The following is a 7,280-nucleotide window of genomic DNA, read 5'->3' as shown; positions in this document are numbered from 1 at the left end:
CTTTCTTTAGCCTAATTACGGCCATCCTTATTAATGTTTTCTACATACAGTTGAAAGAGTGTCCATCACTCCTAAGGCAGGGATATTAAAATGAATATTGATAAGTAAAGGTGATAAAACTTTATTCTGACGAAAAAAAGTGTGCTTCAAAACAAAATACCGTAATTTCTAAAACACATTCCCGTAACTATGCTGCAGCCAGCTTGAATGTCCCTTTGGCCCCAACTCCTATTCGGTGACGTATTGTTCCATCTTCAGCCAATTTCCGGATAGACTTGTTAATGTAGACGGCCTTCTTCTGTGCATCAACTCCATCATTCTCTTTAAGGTGCTTCTTAATTGCCTGAAGAGACGATCCTTTGCGGTTATCTAAAGCTCTGAAGGCCTTAAGAACAACGTCAACGAATTTCACGGAATTTTCTCCGCCCGCCTTCGTTCTGGGACGACCTCGTTTTTCGACGACCTTCGTCTTCGTCTTCTTTACATTGTTTTTAGCCTTAGCGATTTTGGACGATGGAACGGTAGACTTATTTTTTGCTCCTTTGGGCCGTCCACGCTTCTTCTGTACTTCTCCATTAATGTTTGATTTTGGAGCCAGTGCCAAAGACGACAGAACAGTAGATTTGTTTTTAGCACCCTTGGGTCGACCACGCTTCTTTTCCCCCTTCTGTGCTTCTCCATTCTTCTCTGATTTTGGTACCGGTGCCATATCGGAAGACCGTGAGTGAGATAGTTTAATTGCTATATAATTCAATTAGAACTGTGTTGCCAGAATTGTGAGGAGAAAATCCTTTATATCACACTAACCATCTACCCCCGTCTCTCTTGCGAAACAGGGCCTAATAATATACCCCCGTCCCTTCCATAGAATTGAAGTTGTAGACGCATTCCTATATACAGATACGAACACAGTTATATGCATATATATAAGTATATATATACATATACGACTATATATATATGTATGTATGTATAAAACCAAATATATGTGTATACGTATATATATACACATTTGTGTGTATATATACATATATGTGTATATATAAATGTGTATATATGTACATATACAGTTATATGCACAGTATATGCATTTTCATATATATTTGGGTGTATACATCTTTATATATACATAATACATGTATATAGTTGGGTGTATGTATGCACACACACACACACACACACACACACACACACACACACACACACATATATATATATATATATATATATATATATATATATATATATATATGTGTGTGTGTATGCATGCATACACACACATATATATATATGTATATACATATGGATATATATTGTATAGATATTTAAATGTGTGATTGCATACACACACACGCGCGCGCGCACACACATGTATATGTGTGTGTACAAATATTGCATAGTTATTTAAATGTGTATGTGATTGCATACACACAAATGCGCGCGCATATATATCTATATCTATCTTTATATGTGTGTGTATATACATATATGCATATATACGCACACATATACACATGTGTGTGTGTGTGTGTATATACATATATATATATATATATATATATATATATATATATATATATATATATATATATATATATATATACACACATATATATATATATATGTGTGTGTATATATATATATATATATATATATATATATATATATATATATATATATACATATCTTTACAAAGTCAAGGGGTTTAAATAGAGCCTACGATTATACTAGATTTGGTAAGTACTTATTTCAAGGAAATATCTAGGAATAAAACTATCTGGTTCCGTTGTCCTGCTCTTCCATTTCGCTACATAAATATGCACGCACATATCTAACGTGGAATACAAAATAAAGATATGATATTTACGTAAAAGAATAGATCCATCTAATATATGAGAAATTGTTTATATTTTTTAAGAGAAAGGGATTGTCCTTTACTGTCGTATCATCTCGAATCAATCGGTAGCTCGTAAATGTTACATATTCCCGAAAAAATAGAATCGACAAACTAACTTATCGTATTAACCAAATTACCAATCCATGTTTGCAGTTGATCAAATGTTTTGCAAAATTAAGTGAAATTTAAGAAGGATATCATTGTCAAAGTTGATTCCATATCGAGATGATCATGTTCGTTGAGAAACATGAGTACTACGCCTACTTCCTTTCCATTTTTGGCCCAAAGCATGTTGATGTCAGCATACCTAATTACTCGCAGCTGAGTCGAGTGCAAATGCAAAGACAGCGCTTTACCGTTAAGCTTTACCGCCTCCATGAAGCATAATTACAGACACGGATAATTAACAACAATGGACGCCTTATTATTCAGCTACATTGTAAACAAAGAGAATGTATATTTCATAGCAGTACTTTTGCATGAAGAACATTTCATAATACTTGCCCATTAATATCTTTCTTGTTACATTCGTGGATTTATCTCATATATGAACAATGTGATGCATAGGTGTCTTTCCTTCACACAAAGTGCTTATATAGACCTCAAACACACATATATAAACGAATATGCATATATATGTATATACATATATCCAGTCCAGAGCAGGCCTCTCCCTATCTTTTCAATTTTTTTGGCTCCCAAATTTCACTATTTCGTCACACTATCTTGTCTGGCCCTTGGCCTCTTGGTACCTATAACCCATTCCTTTACTTTCTTTGTACATCTGTCGTCCTGTCTTTGACATATATGACTTGCCCATTGCAATTGCATCTTTTTGGTGTTCCTAAATATATCTTCCACTGTATGAATGGTAGAAAAAAACAGCCAGGGGGTTTTCGAAACAGTTGTCTATTTTTTTCGGTAAATCTAGTTTGTTAATTGTGGGTTTTCCACCGTAGTATTAATACGGTATAGGGTTTTACCATTCTTCACTGTATGAATATATATATATATATATATATATATATGTATGTATATATTTATAGATATGTATATATATATAGATATGTATATATATATATATATATATATATATATATATATATATATTTATAGATATGTATATATATATATATATATATATATATATATATATATATGTATATATGTATATATATATATATATATAGATATGTATATGTATATATTTATATATATATTTATATATATATATATGTATAAATATATTTATAGATATGTATATATATATATTTATAGATATGTATATATATATATATATATATATATATATATATATATATATATAAACATACATATGTAGAGAGAGTAATGCGTTTTCCTAACTGTATGTACTGACCGGAGGCGTTTTACATCAGGATGAAATGCCGAACAGTTGGATGAGCTCACGCGCACGCACACACACGCACACACACACACACACACACGCACACGCACACGCACACACGCGCGCACACACACACTCGTGTAGATATAGCCCTACACAAAGTTTTCTAGTCATAGACTAAACATTATTAGTCTAAGCAAAAACTGTAGGAGATAGCTTAATCTCCGCCAAAGACTTCTGTAATGTAATTAGATAACAAAGGGACTAATAAACAAACAAACAAAAACAACAACATGATTCGCTTTTAAATCTACGTATCTGTTTTTTCGTTTCCTTGAATGAGGAATTCCCGTTGCATTTTTTCAACATATAGTCTCGTCCATATAGTCGAAAGTGGATAAAAAAAAAATGTTATGAGGGTATTTCATTTAGTTTCTTTGTTGGCAATGTTTATAACCAAATATTGCGTAAAATATTACGAATTATTTACAATTACTCTCAAACGAAACATCAAAGACCATTGATTCATATGAATTCAGGTTATTTATACCAAATATTTCTGATTAACGAGGACATAAAAACGTAGTTCAAATTAACACTTAACATCAATCGCAACATACCTACCGGTAATTGTCTTACTGAGTTGGTAGAATATGATATTTATGCTGAAACGAGGTTGAATGCCCCTCTAGCCTCAATGCCTACCTGCATGATTGCGTAATGCTCTGTCTCCAGACGTGCTGATATGAAGGATCTTCTGCATATCGATACTGTCATTTTCCTTGGGGTATTTCATGACTGCATGTTTTTACCGTTTCATTTATTACTATTCTAAAGAGTTTTAAACCAGATAGGAATACCCAGCGGCGTATATATTACAAAGATGTGTGTAAAGGGATCTTCTCTTTTAATGAATGTATTTTATAAGATTTTAGAATAGATATTTCCTTCTAGCATTAATTTATACATGCTTATCAAAGACCCACTAGGACATATGCAGTACACATTGACGGGAAAGGTTATATAATCATCGTTAGCTTTACAACACACCAGTTCAGCAAAGGTTTTCAATATGTAGATTTTTATCGTCAAATAAACCTTTATTGTACATATTTCGAATATGGAAGGATTTGCGTAGGAAAAGTGTAAATGCACATCCACATTATATGCACTTACAACATTCATATACAACGAAGGTTGCTTCCTAGTAATTCTCCGATTTCTCAAAAACCTGATTATATCCATCCATCCACAACTCTTCCTCAAGAAAGAGTACGAAATATTAAAGGTTACTGTGTTTTCATACACAGCAATGTACACCAGTATTTTGTTTTTTTTACAATACAATTGCGGATCAAACGCCTTGCTGGCCATTATGTTAACACCAGCTTGAATGTGCCTCTGGCCCCGATTCCTGCACGGTGACATCAGTCTCCTTGAGATATTTCTTGACTGCCTTAAGAGAAGTGTTTGGTGATTATCTAAGACGTCTTCTGCTCCCCTCTCTTTGCCGTATTTTTAGCCTGAACGATATTGGACAATGGGAAAGTAAACATATTTTTTGTCCTTTTAGAAAGACTCGAAATTTCTCGAGCATCTTCATAAATAAAAGCCTTACACCACACCAGTTTAGCAATAATAGACAAGGTGAAGCGGCTTTAAACCCTCATAAGCGTTATTGAAGTGCTCCCTTTATATTTATACAGTATACTCACAAGACCAATGCATCTTCCTAAAACCTAATTATATAAATGTTTGTTTTTACAGAGAGTTTAATATATTCAAAATAAGGAAATAAAACAATACTTGATTCTGATAAAATGTTCACGTCAAAACATAAAAAATACATGAACATGACACATAACACTTTCTATGGCACATTATCGTAACTATGCTGTAACAAACTTGAATGCCCCTCTCTCTCCGACTCCTATACGATGGTATTCTTTCTTCAGCCAATTTTTGGATAGTCTTGTGACCAACACCAACCAAAGCATATACGTTAGCCACTTCAAACACTTTCGTGCTCGAAAGAAGTTTTAAAGCATAAAGAAAATATTTTACAATGATAGATGATTTTATCAAGTGATTTAAGTCAATATATATAATAAGCCTTTAATATAAATGCCCTAATAATAATGTTATCATTATTGGACGTTCAAGTGGCAGCACAAAAATAAAACTAATTAGATATTCCGTTTAGATACTTTTTGTCACTTCATTGAGCAATACTGTCTTACAGTATTTTTTTTCATTTATGCAATAGTTTTCTTATAACTTTACAATGGGAGAAACAAGTCATGACCCAGTTACAAATCCGCCAACATGCGGCAACTATCCCGTGATATCAATTGCCAAAAACTGCCAGATATCTAACTTCATGAATAATTTTTATTTTGATTTATATTCCATTTGCTTATATCACGTTTAACAGTCATGAACTCCAAAATGTGAGTAAAGACCAAGAAAGCTTAAAATGTATTTCTATATTATTTTGAATTAATCAGCTTTTTTGTATCCTGTATAGAATAATCATTAACTTTTCATTAATAATCATTAACGCAATTGGTTATTTCTACACTTACATCTAACCAATTAAATTTCATATTTGAGTGAGACGGAAAATATCTTGAGAATTTTGATAGGTACCTCACGAGTTTTGCAATGGTGTACATAGTGAAGAATCTATTAGCTTTCATAAACGTTTATTGAAGAATTTCTAAAACCTAATTACGGTTATATAAGTTTAAGTTTTCTAAATACAGTTCAATTATTGTCTATCTATCCGATGGTCGGATACATCAAAAGTTTCAGTGCATATGAAAATGTGAGCAAATGTGATAATAGTTTATTCTAATAAAAAGTGCGCGTTAAGAAATTAAAAACAAAAGTAATGATGATAATAAAATAAATAAATAAACAACATAACACAAAACTTTTATGACACATTCCCGTAACTATGCTGCAGCCAGCTTGAATGTCCCTTTGGCCCCAACTCCTATACGGTGACGTATTGTTCCATCTTCAGCCAATTTCCGGATAGACTTGTTAATGTAGACGGCCTTCTTCTGTGCATCAACTCCATCATTCTCTTTAAGGTGCTTCTTAATTGCCTGAAGAGACGATCCTTTGCGGTTATCTAAAGCTCTGAAGGCCCTAAGAACAACGTCAACGAATTTCACGGAATTTTCTCCGCCCGCCTTCGTTCTGGGACGACCTCGTTTTCCGACGACCTTTGTCTTCGGTTGAAATTTCCTTGCATTATTTTTAGCCTTAGCGATTTTGGACGATGGAACAGTAGACTTATTTTTTGCTCCTTTGGGTCGTCCACGCTTCTTCTGTACTACTCCATTAATGCTTGATTTTGGAGCCAGTGCCAAAGACGACAGAACGGTAGTTTTGTTTTCAGTACCCTTGGGTCGACCACGCTTCTTTCCCCCCTTCTGTGCTCCTCCATTCTTCTCTGATTTTGGTACCGGTGCCATACAGGAATATTGTAATCGAGATGTATTAACTGCTATACAATTCAGATAGAACTGTGTTGCCTGAATTGTGAGAATAATCTTTTAAGTCACAATAAACCACCTATCCCCGTCTCTCTTACGAAACGGGGCCTGGGATAAGCAGATACGGATTCTACTGATATACCCGCGTCTCTTCTGTTGAATTAACTTTGTAGACGAATGCCTACAAATATATATGGTATGTATATATTATATATATATATATATATATATATATATATATATATATATATATATATATGTATATATATATATACATATATATACATGGTGGGAGTGTGTGTATGTACATATATATCTGTGAATATTTATATATATATATGTGTGTGTGCTTTTATGAATGCATATATGTGTATGCGCGTATATGTATATGAAATATATAGGTGTGCGTATTCACATTCATATGTATGTATATGAGTGGTATGTATATCTATACATTTATGTGCATATTTGGATGTACTCACATATATGGGTATATATATTTATATAGATT

This window comes from Penaeus chinensis, chromosome 5, assembly GCF_019202785.1.
Source record: "Penaeus chinensis breed Huanghai No. 1 chromosome 5, ASM1920278v2, whole genome shotgun sequence".
In the NCBI taxonomy this organism is placed as follows: domain Eukaryota; kingdom Metazoa; phylum Arthropoda; class Malacostraca; order Decapoda; family Penaeidae; genus Penaeus; species Penaeus chinensis.
Note: the sequence above shows the minus strand (reverse complement) of the source record.